The 18,240-nt window shown below is 30.7% G+C and overlaps 1 protein-coding gene across 1 annotated transcript in view; it reads left to right on the forward strand.

The window, feature by feature from the left end:
- The window catches only part of LOC144840108 (inositol hexakisphosphate and diphosphoinositol-pentakisphosphate kinase 2-like), a 230,941-nt gene that overhangs the window by 109,150 nt on the left and 103,551 nt on the right, over positions 1-18,240 (forward strand). The window lies entirely within an intron of this gene.

Here is an 18,240-nt window from a genome sequence, read left to right on the forward strand (position 1 = left end):
TTTTGTTTACAAATTTAACATAATAACAAAAATACAGTATTACATAGTGCGCGTGGAAATGGATAGCACATTTTATTTTGGCCTGGTTGAATCGTTCTAATTTTGTTTGATTTGGAAAAAAAAAATATTTCTGGGGTGAAAATATTGAAAGATGTTACAAGTGTGATCAGTGTGACTAAACAACTGAAATTTGAATACAGGAAATTCACTGCCTTGGAGATAATAATACCTTATATAAATGTTGGCAATGCTGACCACCAATAACTTGTACAAATGGTTGTATAAATACATTGATATACTTTAGGTAACCATTGCAATCCTCTCCCAAATCTGGTTTTGCCAGCAAGAAATTACCGGAATAAATTTTCTCCAACCGGTACTTTTAAAATGGTGTAAATTTTTATAACACAGAATAAACACTTATTTGCTGGGCTTAAGCTCTGTCTACACTATCAAACTAGTGTGAAAAAAAATTGATATGCCCAAATATGGTGGTGATATTCCCAAATATGGTAGTGATATGACATCATCATGTACATATATGGGCATTTTTGTTACATAAAGTTTGATAGTGTAGACAGAGCTTTAAACATTAGCAATAAACAAGAGAAATCAGAGTGTATCTGGATTGATAAAGTAAAATATATGACTTTTAGTTATGTTAGATTTATTTGTAATACAAAATCATATGAAAGGAGGTCATTAATATCAATAAGCAAATTGTTCCTCCACTTCCCCAACATCAAGAGTGTGGTTACAAATAAATTGACCGATCATATTGCTAATACAGTTCAAGTTCAAACTAAACTATGTTTCGTAATTACTACATTGTTTTATATCGCAGCCTTTTCTTACTCTTCTTTTGCATTTTTGCATGTCAACGAAATAAAGAGCGTCAGTCTAAAACATGATACTGAAGAAAATAGGCCTTACAAACATGTACGTTTAATAGCGATTATTTTGATTATATACTTGTATTTTTTTACTTTTTTTCCTTGAATGCAATGAAATTTTTGTATTATGTCTTTCATCGTGATTGTCATTTCAAAAATTATAAAATTTTAACTTTCTTAATATTATTTCTGTTTAATATTTTTAAAATATGTTGTTGACAACATTTTTCTGTAAACGCTATGTTATTCAGCAGGTTTTTTTAAATATAACAAAGAATTTAAAATGTATTAAACGTTTTATTCAAATTATTGATTATTATATATTATATGAATCGTTTAAAAGTAAAAGTAAACTATTTTTAAAATGTGTTGTTGAAAATAATTTTCTGCAAACGCCATGTAATTCAGAAGTTTTTCTGCAAATTGGTATTTTTTTAAGAATTTATTTATTTTATTTTATGTATTCAACATTCTTATTTAAATTATTGATTATATATAAATCATTTAAAAGGTTTCATCCCCAAAATATGATATTAATATTTCCAGTGATAACCTGTTATATGAGCATATAGTCACTCATTTCATTTCATTTTGATTTATTTATTCGACATCAAAAATGTTTTGGGACCCCAAAATCAATAAAGTAACCATAACATGATATGTCTGGGGCCCCAGAAGAACTTAACTACATATTTAGTTATCAATATACGATATACATTTAAAAACATATAAAACAGGCAAAAAAAAGATATCACACACTACCCGTAATAAAGATGAAAATCATTGTTAAAAAACATACATCAAATAATAAAACATTAATAGAATATGAATGATGAATTTTAACAAACGCACTAGCTGACAGGAAAATTACAATGTTAATCGTTGCTAATTTATTTATTATATTCAAACTATGGAGCGTTTCCTTTCTAATTTCGATAACAACATTAAGCAACAATCTCAAGTGTTGCATGCAGTGATTGTAAAATTGATGAAATGTTATTATCGCGGGCAAAACAAATTTAAAATGGTGATGTTATTAAATAATAATAGTTTTTATTGCAATATACTGATATTTTATTAGGAAAATATTAGCCTGATATCAAGAAAATATTAGCCTAGAGTCATAGATTACATAACTCTGCTATAGGTTGACCTCCAAGCCCCGTTTTCAAAAAGTTCTATTGTTTGAAATACTAAACTAAAGTGTAGGCCAAACAGGGAGTCTCTGTAATATATTATGTACATTGTTGTATAAAAATGATGTAGTTTTTAGTTAGTGATTACAAAAAGTAACAATTTGGCCACTATCCTGCGGGCTAAAAGAATTGGGATCCTGGTCCGGAGTCATTTTGTAGCTATGTTTGAATTTGGTAAAGACCGTATTGTGTTTTGACGTACGGCCTAGTAGTGAGTTTAAAATTAGTCAAATAATAATAATAAAAAGTGGTCCAAAATTAGGATCCTGGTCCGGATTTCCTCCAAAATGTAATGGTGTCTTCCGCGACTATAATAATTATCTGTGGTCGAAATTTGTTAAAGATTCATCTTGTAGTTTTGATGTTATCCTGCTAACAGACAAACACACACAAACAAGTACATAACTGACTAAAATAACTAACCTCTGTGGCGAGGTAAGGGTGCTTGACTGCTATACGAAACAGGTAGCTTTCGTTCACTTTATTCGTTCATTTTGCTTGACTTTATTCATTAATTTTAGGATTCTGACATATGATTCCTTACTTGTAAAATTAAGCAATTTCTTTGGTTGGTATAATTGTTGTTGGAACAAAAAGTATCAATGAAAATTATCTCTCTATGACATTTTGTTTAAAATAATGTTTATTAATTCTTCAGTATACAAAGAATATCAACTATAGTTTGGGACAGTTCCGATTAGATAATGAACCTACTAGCACAGCTTTTAATGATCAAACAAATGTATTATTCAATTCCTAACATTTAAATGCAATTGGTTTAAATAAGTTTTTATAATTGTGTATAATAGACCCATTCTTAGACAGCGATTCTTAGATGAAAGGAGTAGTTACAAATGAACATGTGTAACACCATCTAATATGTCTATTAGTAATACGCCTTCATTTATTAAGTTAATGGTCTTAAAGCACTATCACACACCATTAATTAATCGCAGAGGAAAAGTCAATGTTTATTGCTAGGGAAGAGTAGAGATCATGAGTCGCAGTGATGTATCAATCCTTAAACAATGACATTTCGTAAACACTATTCAAATAAATGAATTCTACCCACAAAAAACTTTACGTAAATTATTTTTCTCACGTATACGAAAAAACATTCATACATGCCAATAATAAATAATCTAAAATAATAAACAAAAGTAATAACAATAGAAGTAAAAATGAAGTTTTAGAGATTACTTGTATACATATTATTTTTTATATCTTTGTTAGTTTTGTGTTTTTATAGTTTATTTTGTTTTTACTGTTTGTATTGTTTGAGGGTCCCTAATGATCAGCTGATGCTGGATGGACCACCCTCATAAAATATTGTTGAAATAAAATAAATAAAAAATAAAAACATTTTGTACTGATATGTGCATAATTATTCACCTGCTTAAGACAGGCATAGTTGAAATTATCTACAGTATTATCGATTTAAAATGAATAAAAAGATCTTAATTATGAAAGAATATTACACAAAGTTTATAGCTGGCACGCGCGCTTAAACAGTGATGGTGATAGGCAATGTTTGTGTACGCGTGTATCGAAGAAACACTCAATTGACGCGCGCGATCAAACTATGATACTAATTGTATGGATGTATACGCATGCGTCGAAGTAACACTAAATTAACGCGCGCATTCTAATCCTGATAGTAATAATTGTATTGATTTTTATAAGCGTGCGAAACATTCAATTGACGCGCGCTTTAAATCGGTGATGACGATAATCGCAGTTTCTGTGCGCTACTACATTAGGGCTAGGCCTATGATGATCATTACCAGCATATGGCTTAACTTATTTTGAAAAGACGAAAGTGTGTTTTGGTTGTGAACTAACAAAGATATAATCTCACTTTGAATCTTGGATGAAGCGATTTACATTTTCTTTAATATATTGGTACGTACGTTTGAAATATGACTCGATTAAAACGTTTCCGAACAGGTAAAGACCGACCATAAAAATGTGTGCCCAACAAAAATAAGAAAAAACAGCTCAAGCTTTAAAGATATATTTGAACAAAAATAGGTTATATCAGATGTCAAAACTTTTTTCCAAACAATTTAGATTGCATTTCTGCGAAATTTAAAGCAGTGCTAAGTGGTATCATTATTACTGAATCCTAAACGATACTTTTGCATTCGCTAACATTTTGCAGTTATTGACATTCAGTTCTTAAATGCTATTAGAAACCCGTAAAGCGTCACAGCGCCACCATATACCTAACGCATTTTATCTAAATGAGTTCATTTTGTCCATTTTCGTAGACATTCACATATTTTGCAAGATCAATTCCATTTGAGCTAATGGAGAAACTGGTAAATTAGTAGCGATTTTCAGATGATTGACAACTCACTGGTTAGTTCAGAAATAGTCCAGTTTTAAGATGTAATAAAACATTTCCATAATCTTTTGTAAAACGTAAAGACGTCAGAATAAAATGATAATGTTGTCTATATATAAATTAAATAACTCTTATTAATAAGTATTTGTTGCATAAATTTCTTCATAATATAAATTAGTAATTGTATTAATTTCGTTTTGTTTTTAGTTTTTTACTTTAAATAGAACTGAATAAAGAAAGACCTTTCTTACAATCAAGATTTTCTTCTGCCAGAATTAAGATTTATTGGAAAAATGCTTTAAAATCAATCAATTACTGCTTTTTGAAACACGTATACAATATTCGATACGGTGGTTAGTTTTCTTGTCTTTATGTACAATTTTTCTCCTAAGTAACCCTTGTAAAGATATCCTAAATGTTTAAAATTAACTTCTTAGACATTTTAATCTCGGAAAGAAAAATTAGAGGTCTAGCTTATGTTATGACAACATTACAATTCCTAATAACATACAACAAAACATCATTATCTTAGAGAGTGTTTAATTTAGGGTAAAACATTGTAGGTATTTGAAACACTGCCGTAAATGTGCTTGCGAATGAAATGGTAGGCCTACGATTTTTTTCCGCGTGTAAACTTTGTGATCTTTCGTTACCGACTAAATTCGTATCTTTATTTAGGAAACACTCATCCGCCTACTGCAGAAAATAAAATAGGACGTATAGGCTTCAACATTTACGACGTTTTTTAAAAATGTAGGCTAGTGTGAATGAGTCTGATAGTGACCCAATAGGACACACGGGTTAATCACGAGTGTGTGATCCTATGGGAGTCCACAGCAAGATGGGTAAATGCATTGGTCCCTGGTGTGTTTTCGAAGTGTTCTGGGTTATGGATGCCTTAAGCACAATGCTTAAGTATAAACTAATGGTTAACTGACAGTTATATCTGATAAATGCACAATTATATCAAGGATGAGGTTTAGACTGAAATGTATTTTTCGCTATAAAAAGGAAACACGTAAGTGTGTATCTAAAATGTTTATCAAAAATGTAAAAATTTAAATGATGAAGCCAAAAATTTAATATGCGCGCGTGGGCGCATCTGAAGATCCACAGACTATGCTGTTGTCATATAAACCCTAGAGGAATTGTTTTTATTATTAAATTAATAATGAGTTAATAAGTCATTATTTAATAAGATGCCTGAAGAAATATAACATAATCTTCTAAACAACATTCCAACCATTTTGAACAGTTGCGATACACCGTTATCGAAGCGATTGAGAAGGAAAATAAGCTGAAGATATTCAAAGTTATACGAGCATGTCATAAACCAGAAATTTGAATAATTAATTAAAGCAGGGTTAAAGTAAAACATCTCGTTTAGTTCCTCTTTTAACAAACAAAATCCAGAATAGAATTTACATTTTTAAATCGATTTCGTACGGTACGTATCACAGTGTTGGCATGTATTATGGACGCTTACCACCGGTTACAGGTTTGGCTAAGTTCTATAATACATGGGTTGGGTGTGACAGGGTTTACATGTGAAACACATGATATTCTCTATCAATTTGCCTAATACCGGAAACATTAAGATTCAGTACCGAGAATTTAATAGAACAGGCAGCATCTCTATTTTGGGAACACAGTCAATTATTTTAGATTAATATGTTTTAAATTAAATTAGGTTTTAGAAGAAAAATGAATAAGTTTCTGAAAATAACAATGTTTACGTGGTCGAGCGGAACGAATGTATATATTTCTATTAATATGAAAACTAACTTCTAAAAAGCACTAAAAGGTTTACTGAAACTAAGAGTAAGGTAATTGTGAGCTAGGGTGAATAAAGAGGGCACGACGAGTGGAAGGTCAGACTTAAGAGGAAGTGGAATTGGGATAAAGGGTTAAAGTAACATATTATTTAGATCAATAGTATAAATACAATAATTCGTGACCATTATTATGATCATCTTCTTTTTTTCTCCTTGACACAAAACTGTCATTTTTAATAAACATTTTTCACTTCAATATGCATTCTACAGCAGTTTTAAGGTCAATATTAATGTTTTTACATTAAGTTACCGTATAAACCTATTGTTTAAAATTGTACAGTCTGTTTAAAAAAAGTAACTTTATGATGACTTTTCTTATTGAATTTTTTTACAAGATTAAATTGTATTAGACACTTAATAATAATTCTTATGTTAATTGTTAACGCAAACTATAAATGCATGATTTATATTTCAATACTTGCAAATATCGAAAATAAGTAATATTCATATCGGCGGTTATCAAAAAACAATTTTCATAAATTTATATTTAAAGATGTATTGCAATTTTTTGGCCCAAAATTAATAAAATAATTATTTCGCCTTTTATTTAAAAAAATGACGAAATAAACAGTTTAATTTAACGACTTTTTCCCCCTTTAAATTACGGTTTTATCAGATAAATATTTTTAAATAATAATTTAATAATAAGACTAGCTATAATATTATTATTATTGGTATCTTGGTTTCTTATTAGTATTATATGTTGGTCCACAAGGAAGGATCTACACAATTGTATTGGTTTACAAATTGTTAAAAATACTTGGATAAATATCAAAAAGAATACTTGTAAAATAATCCTTTATGTAAGGTTTTTAATAGATACATCTTGTTTTAATAAAATAAGACCAATGTAAGCCGATGACGAGGTAACTAGAATGGTAGTCGGGATGTGATGACGTCATTACCAATTACACCTTTCAAAGATGCGTAAATCAACCATCTTAAGGTATTATGATAATGGGCATGCTAAAGCTAAACGTTTAAGATATATCACATGAAATTATCACGCATTTCTAAATGGCAAGCTACAATTTTGTATAGTGTTAAAATAATACTGCGGACCAAAATTGAAGTAGCAGCGCCATTTCGGACGTGCGCCGCGCGTAACCGTGTTAATGCGCGCGACCGGAAAATGTCCAATTCAACTTTGGTTTTTTAAAGTTATCTACCGAGCAATTATAGCCTATCTAAAAAAAATTGTATTTACATTGCAGTATTATCACATTTCAGTATTAACTGTTTTCACGAACAGTATGATATAATATAGTAATATAACATTTTGTTTTTGTATATGGAAGTTACAGAGAATGTGTACATATACATCCGAAAATCTGCAGGATTATCGACAAATTGACCTTTTTTGAGTTTTGATTTTTTTTTTAGATTTTGATATGCCAGCTGGTTCATTTCCGCTGTTTAATATTGGACGTGATAGGTCACCTTTTACACCAGCATTAGGAAAAGACTAAACACAACAATATATAATACGTTAATATAATTTCAAAAAATGTAAAAGTATATTAAATATCAATAACTTGCTAAGTATTTAAATATTAAAATAGTAATTAAATGACAAGAAAAAGAAAAGATGTTGCCACTCAAATCCTAGTCAATCAATACAGCATTTTAGATATGGATGTCTAGATGACAATGTTTGGTGATGCAGTGTGTAGGCCCTACATTTAATATGAACCAACACGTTTCTCTCAGTACAGGTTTTATATTAAAACGAAAACGTAATTTAGATTAAAACGAAAAAAGAAAATAAACAACCCATATTGAACAACTAGAAATGGACTATTGTAGAAAGAATACCACCACTAAATTATTTATTCCCAAATACGCAAGCGTTTAGGCTCAATGATTGTCATAAAAAGTCATATCGTTATGATGGTGTGTAAATTCATTGTTAAATCAAGCTAATTAGCTCATTATCAATGGATTAATTGCCAATACAATCTGGGCTATTAATCAAAATTAAAGACTGAATAAAAAACATTGACTAGATAATGTTTTAATGGAATATCAATATAGGCCTATTACCTATGAGAACCGACAAATAGGCCTATATAGGGGGATGTTTCTGAATAGGGATTGGCCGTAGTGTTAGGTATTATCTCTCATTCTCCTCACAGGAATGTGTTCCCTTGGTTGGTTCCCACTAGAGACACAACGCAAGAACGTAGACGCAAGCGAGTTGACCAATGACAGTTTGAATATTTCATCGCGTGTGATTGGTCAAATCACACTTACATTGCGTTACGCCCTTGTGTTGCGTCTCTAGTGAGAACCAAGCTTTGTATTTTTAATAATAATAATGTGATGTGTTTAGTTGTTTTTATCTAATTATTAGTAATATCACCAGAGTATGCTATGTTTTCATTCAGGAAAGTGGAAACAACTTTAGGTTACGTAACACATAATTTCCTCATATTATTAACTTTTAAAAAGAGAGGATTAAGTTTGTTTAATATCACATCAAAATTATCACGTGATGTGGATTTTAAAAGCTTTTATTTGACCTGGCTTCCTTCCTTGAAGATTATGGGGGGAAGAGCAGAAGACAAAAAAAAAGTTACGTTGAAACATAGGAATATGATATTATTCAGCGTTAGCAATTCATTTCATTGATGATTTATATTTCTGGTGGAAATAATACATCGTATGCGTTACATGCAAGATATTGATTTTGTTCCTGAAGTTCCTTCTTGTAGTACCACGTGACTATTATATCTGTCTCCGTTGGGGGTGATTTGTTCATATTTGCCATTTTACGGATTTAAATACATAACTTTCATTGAAAGCACATGCAAAGGCAGAAAAAAAATTTACGGTTAGTTTTGGATCGTAATAGAACAGATCTCTAAGGAGATGCGTTTAGCGAAGTGGCCAAGCGTCGATACCAGTCACTGATCACTCCCATGGTGCTGTTGTTAAAAGGTTGTTTCCTGCTAATACAATGATGCATACAGGAGAATACTCGTTATACTAATTTCTCAAACATGTTTAAACAACAAAAAATCCATATATTAATCTTGAATACTAGTTAAGCATTAACTATCAATATGTTATTTGTATAGTCGAGAGGGTCCTTTAAAAAGCACGAATTTTCTATAGGGAAAGAACCAGTTTCGTGTTGCTAAACCTTATTATGACGCCCAGATTTTTAGATCGGGTATAAATTTTAATTCGTAATTTTTATCATGAATTCTCCATTGTCTGATTATATTTTATTGTTTTACCATTTTAGGCTTATTATCTTTTTATTATTTTTCCCCCGTTATGTTTGAACATATAACGATGGATATTCAAATAAAAACGTAAAATCCTGTCATTTATTATTTTAAAGAATCAACGGTATTGTTGACGATGGTCTAGAAGCTTTAGCTTTTCATAGTCACTGTATCCGAATGTATACACAAAGATACGGTTTGAAACTATTCAATGTAACGTTTTAATCTAATGCAATATCTTGATATCCGAAAATAAATTAAAATAGTTTAACAGAAATTAATTTGATTTATTACTATAGAACTATTTGATTAGGCCTATTTCAGCTAAAAGATATATATACCTGTACATAGAACTGATGGCAGTTATATAATTATTATTTCTAACTAAAGAGGTTAGGGAATCTGTGGCACACATATATTTCGCTAAAAGAATTCTATCAAAAAAGAATAATAAAAATATAGAACGCAAAATCAAATATAGGCTATAGTGGAAGGTCAAACATAAATAAAGATTATCATAGAAGTGCTTAACTAAAATGGTCTCAATTAGGCGAATTGTTTAGAGCTCAGACGTATTTGCCACTAAATGACCCGAACGACCCCGCTATGTTATAGTTCGATTTACAGTCTGCTACAATCCATTACCGCGCCAATATCTCGATATGCGTCATGATGGAAATCTTCTAGTTATTAAATTCTTCTTTATATCCAAAACAATGTTTTTTTCTCACATTTTTGGAGAACATAAAAAGTAAATTTCAAGATGATTTAGTTTAGATTTCACACAGTTCTAGATCTGATCCACCACTTTACCTAATCTCTCTTTTAATCCATGTTGTTAGTGTAAATCCCCTTTTATATTTATAATCCTACACTTAAGATTTAATTCCTGTTTATAAACATAAGAATATGAAGTACGTCGTGAATAGGTACTTTTTGCCAGACAATGAGCCTCCTAATATACAGTTTGAAAGTTAGTAGTAGGCCTATGTTATGTCAATAGTAGGCTTATGCCTATTTTAAAGTTTTTCCAATAGTTCTTTTACGGTGGTTTTTGTATCAATGACAGTAATCAAGTAGAGAAAGCGAGAACTAAGATCTAGTCATCAGGTGCTACTGAACATTCCGAGGAGCAAACATAGTTGGAGATTGGACTTTCAGTATTGCTGGACCTAGGCTCTGGAACCACCTACCTTTGAATATTAAACAAACATCATTATTGAGCACCTTTAAGTCACTACTCAAAACTCACATTTTCTGATAATTTTGGCAGCGAGATCGGAGCAATGACTGTTGGAATGGTGCTATACAAATCGAACGATTGGTTGATTGATTGATAATGTATCACATTGGTGGTGATGCTTTTGATTACGGTGATCAATACAATATTGGACATGCCTAGCAAATTTTATTAATATAATTATACCTTTCTTCATTCAAATCAGTCAGCTTAAACAAACTTTTAATATTTCATCAACCACTCTTCCACATTCCTCTTTATATGCTTTGTAAAATACACGTATATGTCACTTTAATGCAAATACTTAGAAAATCGATCAGTAGAACCGTTTGGAGGTCATGCGTCTATGCGAACAAAAAAAAAGAATCAAAATTAATATCCTAAAATGTGATAATTACGACTAGAATCTACTATGAAAATATACGATCGTAAATCTGCCAGAATCTCCGGATATGCATTTTATGGATAATTACATGTGAACGATAAATATTTTTCAAAAGGTAAAAAATGTCGATAGCATTGCACTTTTCAAACTGCCTATACGTAATCTGTTAACGATGAATGAACGAAGTTTCATGATTTTCAAGAACTTCACTATTAATTCTATAGAATAATATTAGCATTTATTAGAATTTCGTTTTAAATAACGTAGGCCTAAACTCATTCGATCATGAACCCCTCCAGGACCTGTTTCCCTGGAAAACCCTCCCCCTTGAGCCGTCAACTAGGTTGATGTACAACAAATAGGCCTAGGCCTAACTGAATGTTACATTTGTCTATCATTTCAGGCCTTTATGCCGCGAACAATAATAAAATAACTATAGAATAGTATTATATTATATAATATAGAATATTATAATTATATTTTGCATTAAATAACGTAAGTTCATTCGATCTACTCGTCCAGAACCGGTTTCCCATAAATACCCTCCTCCATGATCCGCCAAATAGGTTGATGTACATCAAGTAGGCCTACAGTAACCGAATGTTACATTTTGTCTATTATTTAAGGCCTTTATGCCGTGAACAATAATACAAAACTATATCTTTGTCCATCATGCTTGATTGGCCTAAACATTTTCAATAAACAGACAGAAATTTACTTTAGAAATATTAAAATAATGAATACTTTATAATTTATCACGATGACTATCGAACTTCCCATAATAAAAATGTCTGCGATAAATATGAATATTTTGCATTTTCTACATTAAATAAATATTATACATTAAGTTCATCCTCTTCCGTTTTCAAGTAGTAATAGTAGTAGTAACTCACAATATGAAAAGCCAAATCCGTCAAATTAGCTTTGCATACCACACATATTCCAATAATATTTCGTATACGTCGTAAATCAACTCCTAAGTTTAAGTCATAACTTCCTAATCAATAAATATTCAGCATTTGTAAAAATGGTTCATATTTTATTGTTATTTATTGTTTTTATCACATTTTAGTGAAATGTGACGTTTTAAAATTTTCTTTCGTTTCCTGCGTACAATCGGCATTTTACTCAAAAAATCATACTAAATAACATACCACCATCAAAAGTAACAATTATTATCAATTAAATAATATAATTAATTATTATTTAATATTATAACGATATCAATATCTGTATTATAGAAATATTATAGAAATAACAGAGGAATTCCAGTTCGAATATCGGTTGGGATTACCTTTTCACACTCGCGCATTTGCGTTTTACGAAAAATGACTATTATTATTTTGTATTATTTATTATTATTGCGGTTAAAATGTTCTGGTTTTTTTTTAAACGGAAACCGATATTGTTGTGGGCCTACTCTTTTAAATAAAAAAAAAATATGGCAAGAAAACGTGAATTACTATAATGTATGTCGCCCCCTAACGACAGAAACCATCACTTGATTTTACTGTGGTAGGCAAAATAACTCTTACGTCAGACTCTTGTCTAGGTACGCGGTTATTATCAAAACCAACTCGTTTAGAGATTAATGAATTTCCGTTCCTTTATGGCATAGCCCTAGTCTTAAAGTATCGATAGCTTAAACAAATTAAATTTTCAACAAGGCAAGTGGAATACCACACTTCATATCCAATCATACATTCATTAAATAATGTTTGGGAAGAATAATACACATAATAATAATATGACCAAACCTTGCTGGAGGCCTACAGGCTTATTCTGCACAGAAAAGGCAATAGAAAGAATATATTATTTTTAAATTATTAATTAATATTTAACCGTCAATAATTGACGTATGTCAGTTATTAGAAAAGTGTTAGATACTACATTTCAGCCTATATAAGACCAAAACAAAACAAAATGTTTATTTATCTATTAGGTTTAAATATGTTCTTTTTATCTAAAAAAATAAGATAGCTAAATGGAAAATTAAATGTACAGTAAAAGGACTTGGATAGTTCAATGCTGAGAGCAAGGAAGTTTTAAATAACGCTGAACTGTGACGTCATTAGCCATCGTGTTATTCTTATCGTTGTGTTATTTCAATTTTTATTGATTAATCATTACGAATCCCTAAAATACCAAAGATGCAACATTAACTGACAAGCATTCGATGACAACTCTGTCGGGATGCTAGGCAGCCTTGACCCTTCATCTAAGCTAACCTGCCACCCGCCGCTGGATGGTGTCTTCCACTACAAGTTCATGTTTAGGCTAATCCGCCGTCAAATTCCTTAAACCATTTAATATAGAATCAAAAGCAACGAATAATGTGTCACAAATTTGTTACAGACATCCAAATGCTTATGGTTATTTAGCGTTTCTCTCAGTGGGAGGACTGAGGCAACGCGAAGATACCCCCATGGTCGCTCGTATTGAAAGTTGTACATCTTCATTAAACAATTGTCAGACAAACGTTACTAACAATGTTACTAGCTATAGACAAATAAACATACAATTGTTAAGTCTATTGTTAGTATTATTTTATTGTATATTTGATGGTATACCCTATTTAATAGATCTCTAACTATCATTGTATTAAACAAGTCCAGTTGTATAGATTTATCTTTCTAAACATTGTTATGCATATTTTCTTTTTTGCAGGTTTTTTTTCTTTTTATAATTACTAAAAAACCTCAATAAATAAATAGATTGAATTAAAATTGCTACTTCATAAATAGCAAGCTTGTCTTTGAAAAATGGCTTTGGCTTTTCAAATTACGATTTCTTGCCTAATATTAATAAGCAACCCTTGAAAATATAACAATAGACCTGACCTGGATGGTTTGTGTGGATAGCATAGGTAGTAATAAAAATATCTCTTTCTAACACAAATTTCAGTCTACCAATCATAACACAGAACGTTTATGAACCATTGAATTATGAGTGATTAACATTAATAGGAAAAAGTATTGTTGTATGATGTTATTTACGATGCCACCTCTCAGACAAATTATTCGTAAGTATTTTGTATGTATCACATAGACCTATGCCGATACTAAATTACCTTTTAAATAAAAATTGAATTAACTTTCAATGGTTTGACATAATAATCATGAAAATTACATCTTCCTTTCTTTGATCAGTTTAGTAGTATTATTCCTTTTGAACACGTTCTGTTTGACCCGTTGAGTAAGGCGTATAATACCTGGCCATGACCAAATCAGTCGCCGGAAGTGGAAATATTTTGTTGTCAACGTTCTTTTCTTCTGAATATTAATATCAATACAAATTTCAAATGCATCAACAACAGATTTGAGATCATCGGATTTATTGTTTTAATGTTTTTTAAGAATTGTACGAAAAAGAAACTTATGGACCAATTCGGTAATAAAACTACTTCGAGAAAGTACAATTTTATGTTAGCTCGATTTCTTTTACGACATTATTACCGCGTTTTAACCTTGGAATATTATATAACATTTTATTCTAGAAAACATGTAAATTAAATGAATGGTTATGAAATAACATTAAAAACTGTAATATATTGTTTGTATTTAAAAGCAAAATCATATAAGAACAAGGCCATATACATGGCTGCAGTCGCGTACTCAAATTTGAGTTAGTGTTTACCGACCGACCAACCGACCGACCATCCGACCAACATAGTGAGCTGTAGAGTCGCGACTAAACATATGAGACAACCCCTTGGAAGGATTTAATATACAGTACAAACATAGATATGATACAAAGTATTATAGGGTAGGGTACTTTTATTTTTAAGTGATTTCCCATAAAATTAAAGTCACAATATGGCCGTATTTTATTGTATTAGAAGTTTCCGGTTGGTTACTACTTTATTAGTCTTATGTCTGTCTAAATTAGTCTTATGCGGTCTATATGGTGTTTTAACATGTAATTAACTCGATAGTGGTTCTTGCTCTAGACAAACCCAATATGTCTAACGTTGAATTTAAAAAAGAATCATGTTCTTGAAATAATCTCATCATCTAGATTTATGACTAATACATTTTAAATATTTGTGTGTGATTTAATCATCGTAATATATTTTTGTAATCAGTTCATACATGAATTGGATGGACACAAATATCATCGCACTTAAAAAATAATAATTTTGTTGCTTCACATGTGAATAAAAATGCATCAAACAAGACTCCGTATGGAGACGGAACAAAAGCGTTTAAAAATGTGTACATCCATAAAAAAAAAAAATAAGCCTATTTTATTCGATATGACGAAACTTAGAAGAGATGGACGTTTGATGCTTATAAACTTTTGTGATATACTGTACATAAGACCCTAATTATTTTCTGGTATAGGCCTAGGTGAAATCTATATTTATAGTGTTATTTGCGCTCTGCCTTTTTTTATTTGGCAAGCGTTTTCTTGTGGTTGCTGAAGCAAAATACGTTTTCCCTGTTATGAATAAGCCAAACGAACACAACTTGGAATGACATTGCATTCGTCACCTGTTTCTGATACATTTTTACAGGTTTATAATTACTTACTCAACTCCCCTGGGACTAGTGAAGTGTTGGGTCCCAGAATAAAACCCCAGGGTGGGGAGGCGTGTTTGTTTTTATTGGCACACACTTGAGAAATAATAACTGTGAACGGAGTTGCAAAACAGATTTTAGTTGGGTAGTTTAGGCCTACACACGTCTGAACACACTGGATTGGTATATTCACGATTTAAGGAAGAATAATTAAACAACTTTTGTCTGTACGATCAACAAGCAGTATACAAACACATCTCATTTTAGTTTAAGTAAGAACAAAATTACTTTATTAATTTCATGTATTTGTGTTGCGCTGCTAACCTCCTGCTAATCTTCAAGCTTAAGGAGAACATTCTTTAGAACACGAAGATACTCTAAACAAACATACAACGAGATTTCTAAGAATTATGACCCCATTGGGCGTTCGTAACTAATTGTATGCATGCAATAAACACATTGCTTTAAATATTATATTTGTAATGTAACCTATATCATACATACCGTAACTATGCTCTAATTCCGTAATACCGTCCACCATACGCCGACCATGAAAGTGTACAATATCAGTATAAATCGAAGTGAAACTATGTACAGGTATAGCATGGAGATCAAAATAAAAATGCTAGCTTGCACAGGTGATCACATACTGCTTTGACCACCTGGACCAAGGAAACGAAACACAATTCATGAAAGAAATACATTTTCCTTTCTGATATATATACAGTATCGCACATTTTGTCAGTGGACACACCATTTTGACACTCGTGTACAAATGATGATAGAAATGGTACGGTTTGTGTACGCGCGCGTTCAAATGCTGATAAAAGTGTGCTGTTTACGCGCGCGTTCAAATGTTTATGCAAATACAGTAATACAGATTGTGTACGCGCGCGTTCAAACACTGTTGAAAATAATAAAGTATTTGTACGCGCGCGTTCAAAAACTGATTGGTACTCGCGCGCGTTTAAACACTTATGGAAATGATATAGCTTTTGTACGCATCGTTATACTGATAACATTTGTATCACTTTTATAGGCTCGTTTAAACCTGTTTCAAACTATTACAAAAAAATACAAAATCATCACAATTTTAATTACATCAATCTTTTTATTTGATCACTTTAAAGATAAGAGAGGAGAAATAAATACACGGTTCACTGTCTTATTTACAATATTTACAAAAGTTTACATAATTACTGCGTTGACAATACGAATAATGTAAGATCATCTAATATATAATATTATCAAGTTTAAAAATGGTATATAGAAAAAGCTACCTCACGGCAAAACGGTTATCTATTCTGTTACGAACGGACGTAATTGATGTGTTATGTGAATACAAAAACATTGAATTTAATATTGTTACGGTTCTAAGCGTGGTACAATTAATTATAAATCACAATAAATATGTTATAATCTAATGAAATATAGAATCCATTTGAATATAATTATTATTAATTTATTAATTATATTCTCAAATACCATACACATCGGATAATGAACATTATATTAACAATAGGTAACAAGGCTCTATAAAAAAAATCAAATAGGAATTTTTACTGAAGTATTTTATATAAATTGAGAAACTCTTCAGATAAAATGACGGTTCCTAGAGAGTACAAAATATAAACATTGAATTTAAAGAAAGGCTGATTTAATTAGCGGTATTTTGCCATTGGCATGGTCAGATAAACGTAATGTTAATAATATCAGCAGGTATACAAGAGAAGAAACATTTGTGGTACAGACATACCAAGTACACCGTACCCCTAAAGCCATATTTTTTTGCGTTCTGAATCTTGTGACCTTGATAAAGCGGAACATTGGGGACTAAACAGATACCGCTTACCATAAAACTAGTGGAAATTAATAGGAAATTGAGTATCAATATACAATTTCCATATCACACCAACCAATTATAAAGCATTAATTTTACACACATTCGCAAGTTTCGTTTTATTTTATCCGATGTTCTGTATGTATGCAATGAATTATTCATTTATGCTAATATCTCATAAATATTCATATGATAAAGTTGGCATGAGTTGAGGTATCAGTAATTCATAATTGTATAATACTCGTATTATAAATACTTATTTTCCAATAAGAATTTTTTAAGTAATAATTTCGGAAATAGATTGATACATATTTTACGCTATATACAATTAAATATACGAAAGGACTTTACAACTTAGTACTGAATTAAGAACCTACCACTAATTCTAAAGTGAAAGATTAATATTGATAGAACACTTCACTTAATATCTTCAAAATTACAAAATGTTTCTCAGGACGTAAAGTTATAATCATTCCATAAGAGCATTACGATAGTGTAGTATTTTTTATTAAATTTGCATAGGTTCGTTAATACTATTTAATTAATCATTTTATTTTTTTGTCTCAAAATGATACCAAGAATTCAAGAAATACTTTATTCAAATCTTACCCGTGTTACCAATTACAACGCCGTTAAAACATTTAAAAGCATTCTTTAAGATTAAAACTAACATTTTTCTAAGGAAGGTCACATTAAATACCTTTTAATGAGTTATTGAATTAAAATCACTGTGTTCACTAATTACGTATGG

Source organism: Antedon bifida, chromosome 1, assembly GCF_963402885.1.
Source record: "Antedon bifida chromosome 1, ecAntBifi1.1, whole genome shotgun sequence".
Classification (NCBI taxonomy): Eukaryota; Metazoa; Echinodermata; class Crinoidea; order Comatulida; family Antedonidae; genus Antedon; species Antedon bifida.